At 37.9% G+C, this 14,634-nt stretch overlaps 1 protein-coding gene across 5 annotated transcripts in view; it reads right to left on the reverse strand.

Moving 5' to 3' along the window:
• The window catches only part of RGS7 (regulator of G protein signaling 7), a 438,315-nt gene that overhangs the window by 248,594 nt on the left and 175,087 nt on the right, over nucleotides 1-14,634 (reverse strand). The window lies entirely within an intron of this gene.

Raw genomic sequence — 14,634 nt, forward strand, 5'->3', positions numbered from 1 at the left:
GAGTAATGAGAGAGGAGCATTCTCCCTACTTCTGTATGGCATTGGCACAGAATGACATCAGAGAACCTGACATCCCTTAGGCATCTTCAGATCAAAAAACATCTGTGGCATCACTGTCAGGAAAAAGACACCAGGTAGCTAAAAGAAGTGATCATTACTTAATAGAAGCCAGATGGACACAGCAGAAGAGGGTGGGAAATGGAGTGAAATTCACCTCTGGGTATTACAAGTAAGGATGAGGCAACTTTGCATCAATCAATAGACAAAAAGAGGATTATATTATTAATAAAAAAGTAAAGTCACTTAATAGCTAACATAAACAGCTTTGGTTTGTTAATCAAGAAATACATTGAGTAAAAAAATTAAAAATGTATTGAGTGAAGTATTCTACTAAAGGGCTTTCCAGGTGGCTCAGTGGTCAAGAATCTACCTGCCAATGTAGGAGACGCAGGAGACAAGGTTCAATTCCTGGGTGAGAAGATCCCCTGGAGAATGAAATGGCAACTCATTCCAGTATTCTTGCCTGGAGAATTTCATGGATAGAGTAGCCTTAGTGCGCTACAATCCAAGAATTGGACATGACTTAGCAACTAAACCACCACCAACCACCACATTCTACTAAGGATCATGAGTCCACAATTACTGTGATGTCAGGAACCAAGAAAAAAATAAATTACCTAGCTGCTTTGTTGAAGATGACAGAATATATTCATTTTTATAGCTATTTTTATACCTATTTAACTTAAAAACAACTCCTACTGACCTAAGCACATGTCAGGTTGCTATGAAAAGCAATGGATAAACAGATGGCTAAGTTATTCTTGGAAGGTAGCTATCAGATATAATATATTTTCAAGTGCCATGATATAGACATAATTGAAAAGATGTGTAAGTTCAGATTAATCTACTAAGAAGAAAGTAACTTTTAATTTGAACATTTTCATGTAGAAAAAAGGAGAAAAAATATTGCAGAGGTGCATTTTTATAGGAGATTGGGCTCTCAAGTAAGTATATAAGGAAAAATCAAAGAAAGTTAAACGTATCCTTTTACATTTCTGAAGTTACCCATGAAGTACACACAGATATGGGTTTACAATCATGTAGGATTTTTAACTTTAAGTCTCAGAACCACCACGTAATCCAAAGAACAGAACAACAACAACAAAAACTGTGCCTACATGATCTATGCATGACCATGTCCTTCTCCTTCTAAGTAACTTCTTAAAGAGAAATAAAGAATTCCATTGTTTCCACTTCATAGCAAATAGATGGGGAAACAACAGAAACAGTGACGACTCTATTTTCTTGGGTTGAAAAATCACTGCAGATGGTGACTGCAGCCATGAAATTAAAAGACACTTGTTCCTTGGAAGAAAAACCATGACCAACCTAGACAGCATATTAAAATGCAGTGACATTACTTTGCCAACAAAGGTCCATATAATCAAAGCTACGTTTTTCCCAGTTGTCATGTATGGATGTGAGAGCTGGACAATAAAAAAAAGCTGAGCACTGAAGAATCGATGCTTTCAAACTGTGTTGTTGGAGAAGACTCTTGAGAGTCCCTTGGACAGCACGGAGGTCAAACCAGTTAATCCTAAAGGAAATCAACCCTTAACATTCATTGGAAGGACGGATGCCAAAGCTGAAGCTCCAATACTGTGGCCACCTGATGTGAAGAGCTGACTCATTAGAAAAGACCCTGATGGTGGGAAAGAAAGATTGAAGGCAGGAAGAGAAGGGGATAACAGAGGATAAGACGGTTGGATAGCATCACTGACTCAATGGACATGAGTTTGGGCAAACTCTGTAGATGGTGAAAAACAGGGAAGCCTGGCGTGCTGCAATCCATGGGGATGCAAAGAGTAGAACAGGACTGAGTAATTGAACAACAATAATTGATTCTACTTGTTCATCCTATTTTAATATGAAATCTCCATGATCACATAAAAACAGCTTCAAAATTCATGAAGCAAAAACTGATAGAACTGAAAGAAACAAAGTCACAACTATAGTTCAATATTTCAAGACTTTTTGTAATCAACAGAACAGACAGGAAAGGTGAAGAAACAGGAGACCTCAACCATGGCACCAAATTTACCAATTGATATTTATAGAATATTCAATCCAACAGCAGAATACCACACATTCTTTTAAAGTGCATTGGGACATCCACCAAGCTGAACCATAATCTGATCCATAAAACAAAACTTAAGAAATCATAAAAATTAAAATATTGCAAATTCTCATTATAATAGAATTAAACTAGAACTTAACAACAAAAAGAAACTGGAAAATCCCCAGATGTTTTGAAATTTAAAAACATGCCTCTAAATAGCCATGAACCAAAAAAGAAGTCACAATGGAAAACAGAAAGGATTTTTAATTGAATGAAAATGAAAACACAATATATCAAACATGATGGGATGCATTCAAGACTGCTTAGAGGAAAATTCATAGCAGTAAACACTAAAATTCTAAAAGAATAGTTTTCCATCTTAAAAATTAGGGAAGTAAGAGCAAACTAAAACCAAAATAAACAGAAGAAAATGACAGTTACGAAAAGAAACTCAGTGGAACTGAAAACAGAAAAACAATAGATAAAATCAAAGGTTTGTTCATGAAAAAAAACTAAACTATTGATAAATATTTAGCCAGTTTGATAAAGAGCAAAAGAGAGAAGATACAAATCATCATCATTGGGGATACAAAACGCCCATCACTATAAACCACAACAAATACCAAAAGGATAATAAAAATGTTACAAAGCAGATATTAAGCCATTTCTACCTACCCTTCAAATTTTTATGCTCAACTCAAAAACCTGTTTATGAAGTTCATAGAGGATTTATTCATAATTTCAACCAAAATACCTTTAATCTCATGGTTAACTAAACAATAATGCATCCATGAAATAAACCATGACTTGTCAATAAAAATAGAACACTAATACTTGGCAATACCATAGTTGAATTTGAAATGTTATATTAAGTGTAATAAGCTAGAGTCAAAAGACTTCATACAATATTACTCTGTATAAAAGGTATAAAATATTCTGGAAAAGACAATGTATAAAAACATTCTGGAAAAGACAAAAAATATAGGGACATAAAACAGATAAAATGTTTGCAGGGATCAGAAAGAATGAACCTTAAAATAATGGAAGAACTTAGACATATGTGAAGGGGGAGGGATAGAATGATATGGGGTAAAATACTCTTAGAAACCTTCTTTGGAAGGGGGCTCAAGAATCAGAGTTAACAAATAACAGAAGAGGATAACTGGTTAAAATGGAAAGGATCCCACAGAAAGAGAACTCTGAAGAAGAAAAGGTTAAGCATTGTGATTGCCTGTGAAGTTCCAGAATGTTCTTTATCCTATAGTCCATGGGGAGGGGTGGGGTCAGGTGTGATATGCAAAGTCTTAAAATACACAGCACACATCATAAATGTGAAGTGGGTACTGGACAGTTTTCTTGGTGAATAAGGGAGACATTCATTAGGCAAAAAAATCAAATCAAGGTAATTACAGCACTCTTTCTTTCTCTCTAAAAAGCTAACAATTGTGGTGTCTGCCAATTTAAGAATAGAAATATTTAAAAATGAAAGAATCCAATTTAGGGAGCTCTCTTTAAAAGTTAGTAGATGTATCAACAAAAGAGAAGAGACTATTGTCTTAATTGCCTTTTTGCTTTCTTTTCTTCTTCCCATCTGCTACCAAAAAAAAAAAGTGAATATATTAAAAGAAATGTTAATGGAGGAAAACTCTGTGGTTTTCATTAATGTTTTAAATTGGCTTTTCACAGAGTAACAATACATAAGCTGTAAAACAGAAAACATATTTAAACAGTATCAATAATAAAATGCTCCACTTGAGGGCTTTTAAATGCCTTATACTAAAAATTCATATTTAAACATCTTGCTCTCGGAAGTGCTAAGTTTCAAATAATATCCACATACACATATAGGCATACTGTATGTATACACATAGGTATACAAAAGTTAAATTAATTATTAATAGATCTAGCTCATTCTATCTATAGTCTTAAATTCAAGGATCAATAACAGAATCCATAGATAGGCCCCTACATTCATGCTAATCATTATTTTTGAACTTTTTTTGCTAATTCATTAAATAATTAGCTAATGGAGAAAAATGGAAACTCGTTATCTTGAACACTTCCTGATTCTAACTTTGAAGAAACTCCTTAGAAAGGATTACTGTTGTTTTTCAGTTGCCAAGTCGTGTCCAACTCTTTTGTGACCCATGGACTGTAGCCCACCAGGCTCCACTGTCCATGAAATTCTCCAGGTAAGACCATTGGAGTGGGTTGCCATTTCCTTCTCCAGAAGATCTTTCCAACCCAGAGATCAAACCCACAACTCCTGCTTGGCAGGCAAACTGTTCACCACTAAGACACCAGAGAAGCCCCCAAAAAAGGATTATAAGGTACCAGTAACGATAACAAGAGGTAATGGGTCTTGATAACTCAGTTTAGGTGAACAGAACTGTGGAGGAAGTTTTCAAGACACTCGACTTTTCTCACAGCTGTGAAGCTTATTGCTCAAGAAAAAACTAAGTAGTAATGTCCCTTTTTTGCATTTAAGCCCCACGTCTAATCTATTATCAAATTTAGTTGACTCCCCATCCTCATTACAACCACCCTGGTCCCACATATCATTATTATGTCAAGAACTAATACAATACCTTTTTAAATAGTCTCCTATTGCCACTCTTACTGAGTTATAATCCATTTGTCTCATGATGGAAAGAGTGAACTTTGAAAAATCTAATCAGAGGGTTTCACTCTTCTAAAAACTTCTCATTGGCTTCCCATACTCTGCATAAATTAGAACTTCTTAACTATGATTTACATATCTATGTTTTAGGGAACTCCCACCAATGTGACCAACCTTATCCCTTGTCACCATCTTTTCACCTACCATGCTTACCCCATTGACCTTCAGTTCTTCAAATACACTGAGCTATTTCCTCCTCAGAACACTGGACTACCTACCACTCTGCTTGGAATTCTCTTCTTGCTCACCTACACATGTCAATCTTAAATAAATGTCACCTCTTTGGAGAGGCCATGTGACCATCCAATTTAACAATTCTCCAGTCATATTACATGGTTCAACCTAACTTTTTCCCATAACACTTCATGCTATCTCAAATGACCTCCTTTATTCCTTCATTCATATTCTTTCTTTTTTCCTTCCTTTGTAAACTGAATGCATCTCCCACCCTCAATTTATGTATTGAAGTTCAAACCCCCAATATGAGAGTACTTAGAAATAAAACTTTTGAGAAGTAATTAAAGTTACATAAGGTCAAAGTAGATGGGGAAAAAAAGAGGAAACAGTGACAGATTTTATTTTCTTGGACTCCAAAATCACTGCAGACAGGGACTGCAGACAGGAAATTAAAAGACACTTGCTCCTTGGAAGAAAACCTATGACAAAATTGACAGCATACTAAAAAGCAGAGACATCACTTTGCCAACAAAAGGTCTGTATAGTCAAAGCTATGGTTCTTCCAGTAGTCATGTATAGATGTAAGAGTTGGACCATAAAGAAGGCTGAGCAACAAAAAATTGATACCTTCAAACTATGGTGCTGGAGAAGACTCTTGAGAGTCTCTAGGACAACAAGGAGATCTAACTAATCAATCCTAAAGGAAAGCAACTCTGAATATTCATGGGAAGGACTGATACTGAAGCTCCAATACTTTGAGCAGCTGATGCAAAGAGCTGCTGCTGCTGCTGCTGCTAAGTCACTTCAGTCATGTCTGACTCTGTGCAACCCCATAAACAGCAGCACCCCAGGCTCCCCCATCCCTGGGATTCTCCAGGCAAGAGTACTGGAGTGGGTTGCTACTGCCTTCTCCCTGCAAAGAGCTGACTCACTGGAAAAGATCCTGATGCTGGGAAAGATTGAGGGCAGGAGGAGAAGAGGGTGAATGAGGATGAGATGGTTGGATGGCATCACCAACTCAATGGACATGAGTTTGAGCAAACTCCAGGAGATAGTGAAGGACAGGGAAGCCTGGGTTGCTGCAGTCCATAGGGTAGCAAAGAGTCAGACAAGACTCAGCGGCTGAACAATGACAACAAAAGTCAAAAGGATGAGGCTCCTATTATGAAATTAGTGTACTTACAAGGAAGAGTGAGAGAGACAGAGATCTCCACATGCACACTCTAAGGATAAAGACCAGGTGCAAACAGAGGGTGAGGCAGCTATTTGCAAACCAGGGGGACAGCTATTTGCAAGACCAAGAAACAAATTGGCTGGCATCTTGATCTTGCACACTCCCCAGCCTCCAGAACTGTGATATTCGTTCCTTTTTCTCTCCTTCTTTCTTTTTCTCTTTTTCCTTCCCTCTCCCTCCTTTCTTTCATCCTTTCTTCCCTCATTTCCTTCCTTCCATCTCTTCCTCCCTTCCCCTCTCTCTCTCTCCTACCTACCTTCCTTCCTTCTCTGCTTTTCTCCTTTAGAAATTAAGAATCACATATGAGATATTTTGCTTACCACTATGCCAGGAATAGAGAAAGTACTTAAAAATGTGTTTACATACTGATATCATAGAGATAATTACAAATGTGATTGTTCATTCAGTGAATATTTATAAAGCAACTACATATTCCAGACACTGAAATATGAGACAGAAAATACCATTGTCTTCATGCAGCCCACACTGAACTGGACAGAGAAAAAATAAGCAAATGAACAAGAAGAAAACTTCAGGCTGTGATAACTGCTGGTAATAAAATAAGAGGTACTGGCAAAGAGCTTTACAATGGGCATTTTCAAAAGGGTTCATTAACGAAACTCACCAAAAAAATCAAGGAAGTGTTCAAGTAAAAATGTTTTGCAAAATTTTTATATCTCGGTCCTCTAGATCAATTAACAGAAGCAGTTAGTTGTCCATAAAACTCTACTCAAATGGAAGGTTCACTGAATTGCTGCCACTGGAAAAGGAAATAATGGCTCAGTGCTCAAGATTAAAGAGTAGACTGATTCTTTCTTCTTTACGTATTGGGGGATTTTGAGTAGAAACTCTGCTATCATTGCCTTCTGTTTTCTTCTCTAAAATAAAAATAGTAGTGATTCTTAGCATTTGTTTAGGACACAATTCTTCTCACTTGGTCTTTGCCTCACACTCTACATCTCATGCTCATGTCTGAGTCAATCAATGATCACTGGAATGGGGCTACTGTGACAGACCAGGAGGCCTTTCCAGAACCACACCAGTATTCTCTTTTTGAAGATGGAGGAAAGGCAGTGACAATGAGCACCCCAATGAACTGGGCTAATTTCAATCCTTAGCCCTTCCCAGCTAGCCATATCCCCTACGCAATCTCCTTTGCCGTGACAAAGAGGAACATTCCAGGTGACTAGGATACCACAGTTTCCCTGTTCCAACTATAAGTCCCAAGCCAGTGCCACACCAGAATCAGAAACAAAATCCCAAGCATGCTCACAATACTACAGAAGCTCTGTGTTCAAGCAGTGGTTTTGTCCCGTCCAATGTTCCTAGGTGGTCTAGAAAACAGGGAAGAAACCCTGAGAGATTTGAAAATATAATTAACAGAAAGATATTCAGGTGAAGTAACAGAAGCTTCATGGTTTTAATGGCGCTATCAGGCAGTGAAAGAACTTGCCAAAGAGATTCACAGCACTATAGTTGAAAATCTGGGAGCACTCAGGCAGAAGTGGAGCTCCTATGAAGGCAGAGGCCTCTATCATCACCAACTCTCTGGATGCAAAATCTACTGCACATGGAATAAAGGTGGCATGGTAATAAATTCTGGTCAGCTTTTTGCTGGTTGAGCATCTATCTCCAAAGAAAACTAATGATTAAATCAGTGTCAACCTGGAGCAATGTCTCTAGTGGTCTGCTGCAGGGCACTGGCCAGCCTGACACCTTTAACAGTGACTTAACTGCCTGGGGCACACAGATGACACATTATCACATGCGGAATAATGCACAGTACAGAAGAACACAGCATGAATTGGATAAGAGTATCTTGATTCAGATAATGTGGCATAATGGATCTTTAACAAGATTCTATTTAGTAAATCCAAATCTTTCCCTTAAAGATAAAACAAAAACCCCATTAGAATGGACAGGAAGAATGTTATTGAACATCAATACGATTAAGACTTAGGAATCTTAACTGATCATTAATAAGGCTCACATGGTAAAGAATCCACCTGCAATGCGGGAGACCTGGGTTTGATTCCTGGGTTGGGAAGATACCCTGGAGAAGGGAAAGGCTACCCACTCCAGTATTCTTGCCTGGAGAATCCCATGGACAGAGGAGCCTGGTGGCTACAGTCCATGGGGTTGCAAAGAGTCAGACATGACTGAGCAACTAAGCACAGCAATAAGAATAATAACAAAATCATAAAATAATAGCAGCTAACAAATATCAAGGGTTTAGCACGTACTGAGCACTGCTCTAATCATTTAAAGTGTCTAATATTTCAAAATCATTAACTCATTCACTCTGTACAAAACCCTTGAAGTGTAATAAATTACTGGCATTCCCATTCTACAAGTGAAGAAACTGAAGTACAAAGTAACTTAAAATGCATCAATATTGATTGTCAAAAATATTAATGTGATCTAAGAGTCAGACACAACTTAGCAACTAAACCACCAACACCATCCTTTGTTAAAGAATAATGCCCAGAACAAGAGACTAAATAATGCTTCTCTAGTTTGTCCACATCAGCCTGCACTGAAAGTATTATATTCTGTTGTAGGAAAAATGGAGTCTCTCTCTAACTCTAAGAGGGGCTACACAACCACTAGATTGGTAAATTTAGACCCTTCTGTTATTTAAAAGAAAGAGAACATAACAGCTTGCAGGGGTCTTCAAGCCTTGGGCTGTGCCCCCGGTGTCTGCACTTCTGCAGGGAGTAGTCATGGAAATAATAGCAGGCACATTCCACAGAGTGTTTACTTCGTTACCCAAATTACAAAGAACAAGGTTTAGATGTGAAGGACAAAAAGAAGGGACTTAATACATGTAATTCCATGGCTGATTCATGTCAATGTATGACAAAACCCACTGCAATATTGTGAAGTAATTAGTCTCCAACTAATAAAAATAAATGAAAAAAAAAGAAGGGACTTAATAAAAATCAATAAAAAGATTTCTAGTGGGAATCAAACCTTATGGAGGATGAACAAGCTGTAGACACAAGATAACATAGGACCAAGCGGTTGCCAAAGATCATCACCCTACGAGTCTATCAATAACTCAAAGGCACTGCTTTGGTTAACACATCAGCATGATTAAATCCAAGGCTAACAGTGTATTATGGTTACCAAACCAAAAGTCCTCTGAGAAGGCCTCCACTTGTACCTCTATGTGTTTCAATTAGTTTCAGTAAACATTTATTGACTTTTATATGCCTGATTACCCATAGGCAAGGGTCATGACTTACTCATAAGCTTATACCTTACTTCCCCCTGAGCAAAGTAACTATTTTAAGAGAATTCCCATCTAATTTGAAATATGCTACAAATAGATATTCCAAGAGTATACTGACATAAAGCAAACTTATAACAATATGAATCTGAACTTAGCCACACGTTACCTTGACCTTAAATTGTTTTCAACAGTCCCTAAATCCATTTTACATTAGTTTTAAATTGCCTTTCAGAATAATGCATGTTCTTAATAAATAAATTAATTGAATTAAAGGTTGCATCTTTTATTTTCCTGCATAATCTGATTTGGGTAATTTTACTTTTCCAAAGCTTAGTTCAGATATTTTTTGCTTTGATCGAGCTGTTTGTTTTTTGTGTGCTTGTTGTTTTTTTTATTTACTATTAACATTTTCTCCTAAATTCTGTTTTTGTCATTTTCATTCTATTTTTGCCATCTCACTATATTCCCACTTTGCATAATGTTCATGTTAGTTCCTGAAGTGTGTTATCAAGTCACTAACAAAATCACTCAAAGAACACTGTTGTATCAACTCTTCACTTTATTTCCTTCTAAAATAATAAACTGCTATTATCTGAATTTTAGAGAGCTAACTATGTGGTTTCTATTTCTCCTAGTCAGCACAACCTTTTTTTGTTGGTACAATATTTTCGAATATTTTAGCAGCACAGGAAGATTAAGTAACTTGTTCAAAATGTTAGAACTAGAATTTGAACTCCTATTAATTCATCAGGCTATCCTCTTCTAACTTATCCCAACCCCACCATAAAATGAAAGACAGGCATACTACAGTATCAAGTAGATAATAGTTTCAATATTATCTATAAACAATGCATTTCATTCTTAAAACAGCAACTTTATTGTAAAAGTTTAGAAACCCTTAACCTTCCTAAGTAAAGACCCCCATTACTCTAGCTCAACAGCAAGAAATGCAAAGCGTGGGGACCAAGCCATTTGGAGCAGAGTTAAGTTTCCTCTGTACTCAACAAAAGGAAAAAAAACAAAATCACAAAAGACTTTGCAGCCAAGGCTATTCTAGCATATGGTTGGTAGTCATAAAGGTGTTTTTTTTTTTAATAGCATCTGCTATACCAGTTTTGGGGGCTTCCCAGTTGGCACTAGTGATAAAGAATCTGCCTGTGAGACAAATGGATAAGGAAGCTGTGGTACATATACACCATGGAATATTACTCAGCTGTTAAAAAGAATTCATTTGAATCAGTTTTAATGAGATGGATGAAACTGGAGCCCATTATACAGAGTGAAGTAAGCCAGAAAGATAAAGAACATTACAGCATACTAACACATATATATGGAATTTAGAAAGATGGTAATGATAACCCTATATGCAAAACAGAAAAAGAGACACAGATGTACAGAACAGACTTGTGGACTCTGTGGGAGAAGGCGAGGGTGGGATGTTTCGAGAGAACAGCATGTGTATTATCTATAGTGAAACAGATCACCAGCCCAGGTGGGATGCATGAGACAAGTGCTCGGGCCTGGTGCACTGGGAAGACCCAGAGGCATTGGGTGGAGAGGGAGGTGGGAGGGGGGACCGGGATGGGGAATACATGTAACTCCATGGCTGATTCATGTCAATGTATGACAAAACCCACTGCAATGTTGTGAAGTAATTAGCCCCCAACTAATAAAAATAAATGAAGAAAAAAAAAAAAGAATCTGCCTGCCAATGCAGGATATGCAAGAGACATGGGTTGGATTGCTGGGTTGGGAAGATCCCCTGGAGAAGGGGCTGGCCACCCACTACAGTATTCTTACCTGGGAAATCCCATGGACAGAGGAGCCTGGCAGGTTACAGTCCATGGGGTTGCAAAGAGTAGGACACGACTGAGCCACTGATCAAAAACAACACACACACAGCTGTACCAGTTTTATTTATACAAAACAACAAAACAAGCTCCCATAAGTAACTGAACCTAGAGCAGTTTGAACTCCCTAAATGAAAAGTATCTCTGTGTTTCATCAAGTTTTAGTTCACAGAGGTAATGTAGTGGGGTGTCATGGTCTCAAAGAAAGAAAACTGGCCCAAGAGTAAAAAGAAATGGTTCTGAATCGTTGTTCTGTCTCATGGCCTCAGTTGCTTAATCTGGAAAACAACTGTTTTTCACAGGATTCTAAGAACCCAATGAATCAATCATGTTAGGTGAAAAGCATTCAGTGTACGGTGATAATTCCATACAAGCAAAAAACCAGTATCACCATAAAACTCCTAGAAGATAAAATAGAAGAAAATCTAGATGAATTTCAATCTGCAAATAACATTTTTTAGATACAAGACCAAAGGCACAATCCATGAACAAGAAAATGAAAAAGCTAGACTTCATTAAAATTTACTTCTCTGCAAGAAACAGTTCAATTCAGTCGCTCAGTCATGTCCGACTCTGCGACCCCATGAACCACAGCACATCAGGCTTTCCTGTCCATCACCAACTCCCAGAGTCCACCCAAACCCACGTCCATTGAGTTGGTGATGCCATCCAACCATCTCATCCTCTGTTGTCCCCTTCTACTCCTACCCCCAATCTTTCCCAGCATCACGGATTTTTCAAATGAGTCAGCTCTGCACAGCAGGTGATCAAAGTATTGGAGTTTCAGCTTCAACATCAGTCCTTCAAATGAACACCCAGGACTGATCTCCTTTAGGATGGACTGGTTAGATCTCCTTGAAGTCCAAGGGACTCTCAAAGTCTTCTCCAAGACCACAGTTCAAAAGCATCAATTCTTCGGCGCTCAGCTTTCTTTATAGTCCAACTCTCACATCCATAAATGATCACTGGAAAAACCATAGCCTTGACTGGATGGACCTTTGTTGACAAAGTAATGTCTCTGCTTTTTAACATGCTGTCTAGGTTGGTCATAACTTTCCTTCCAAGGAGTAAGCGTCTTTTAATTTCATGGCTGCAATCACCATCTGCAGTGATTTTGGAGCCCAGAAAAATAAAATCAGCCACTGTTTCCCCATCTAAATGCCATGAAGTGATAGGAACAATCGAGTCAAGAGAATTAGAAGACAAGACTGGGAGAAAATATTTTGGGGGAAAAAATCTCATAAAGGATTGTCACCCCAAATATGCAAACAACTCTTAAAACTCAACAATAAGAAAACAACTTGATTGTAAAAATGCTCAAAGAGCTGAACAAACACCTCATCAAAGAATATAGGCAAATAGCAAATGAGCATTTGAAAAGATGTTCCATATGTTCCATATGATATGTAACCAGGGAAATAGAAATTAAAACAATGAATTATCACTTCACCCCTTTTAAAATGACCAAAGTTCAGAAAACTGACAACTCCTAATGCTGGTGAGGATGTGGAACAATAGGGACTGTCACCCATTGCTGGTGAGAATAAAAAATGGTACAGCCATTTTCTAAGACAGTTTGGCAGTTTCTTGCAAAATTAAACATACTCTTATTATACAAGCCAGGCTACCCAGGTGGTGCTAGTGGTAAAGAATCCTCCTGCCAATGCAGGAGAAGCAGGAAATGCTGGTTCAATCTTTAGGTTGGGAAGACCCCCTGGAGTAGGAAATGACAACCTGCTCCAGTATTCTTGCTAGGAGAATCCCATGGACAGAGGAGGCTGGCTGACTATACTCCTGAGGTTGCAAAGAGTCGGACACAACTGAGCATCTGGCTACATTACTACACAAGCTAGCAACTGTACAGCTGGGTATTCATACAAAAGAATTTAAAACTACATACACACAAAACCTATACACTGATGTCTACAGCAGCTTTATTCACAACTGTCAAAACTTGGAAGCAACCAAGATGCCCTTCAGTAGGTGAATGGATAAATAAATTGTGGTACATTCAGACAACAGAGTATTATTCAGCACTAAAAAGAAAAGAACTATCAAGTCACAAAAAGACCTGCAGGAAATTAAATGTATATTACTAAGTGGAAAAAGCCAGTCTGAAAAGTTACATACTGTATGATTCCAACTATATGACCTTTTGGAAAAGGCAAAACTATGAGACAGTAGAAAGATCAGTAGTTGCCAGGGGTTAAGGGGAAGGGAAGGACAAATATGTGAACCATGAATGAGGATTTTCAGGTCAGTGAAACTACTCTATATGATACTGTAATGATGAGTACAAATCATTTCAAATTTGCTTAATCCCATAAAATATACAGCACTAAGGGTGAGCCCTAACTTACACTATGGACTTTGGGTAACAATGATATGTCACTGTAGGCTCAACAATTTGTAACAAATGTAGCACTCTGGTGAGTGATATTGATAAAAAAAAAGGAGGCTATGTGTGTGAGGTGCACACACACACACACACACACACACACACATATCCTCCAATCTATTTCACTAAAACTGCTCTAAAAAATAAAATCTATTAGAAAATCAATATCATTACCAGTAATTAAATTAATTCAGTCAATAAAAATTATTATTAACCCTATCACCATTTCTCTACCATGTCAGATATCATATTTATACTATGAGGAGACAGTTTATGGCTTATAAATACTCTAAGATCAAAATGTAATACTTGCATATTTGTCTTTTGGGATAATCTGTGTCACTGCTAAGCTTTCATCTTCAAAGTACAGGGAGCAGAGATGGCTTCACAGACACGTAACCCGGGCAGTCACACAAGGCAATATGTTTAGAAGGCCCTGTGCTTCTAAGACATGCTCTGATCTCTCCAACCTGAAGTCTAATTTGTATCTGAACAAGGGGCTTTGCATTTTCATTTTGCACTAGACCTCACAAATTATGTAGCCAGTCCTGCCAGTGAGGATACAAGCTGAGTCTACAGGTACCAGGGGTGGGGGAGAAAGAGAAAAAGGTGGGCTTAGAGGAGGAAGTTCCTGTTTGCACAGGGCAGGGCCTCAGTTGTACTGGACTGCAGCACTGAATCAGAACCCCAGGGACCTTGGATATCAGGCAGTCCCACCTTCTCATTTCAGTTGAAGACACTGAGGCCTCCAGAATTTTGGTGACTTTTCCAAGGTCCCCAGCAGTACACTCTCTACATTCTGTCTAATGAATGACTTGCCAAGGAACATAAAGAGATGTTTCAGGAACAGCTTTGTGTCCCAGATTATAAATACTGCTTCCAGAATCAACACATCCTTCGACTGCTCATTGGTCTGAGCTCCATTTATTTGGGAACTTTCT

Source organism: Odocoileus virginianus, chromosome 11 (genome assembly GCF_023699985.2).
Source record: "Odocoileus virginianus isolate 20LAN1187 ecotype Illinois chromosome 11, Ovbor_1.2, whole genome shotgun sequence".
Classification (NCBI taxonomy): Eukaryota; Metazoa; Chordata; class Mammalia; order Artiodactyla; family Cervidae; genus Odocoileus; species Odocoileus virginianus.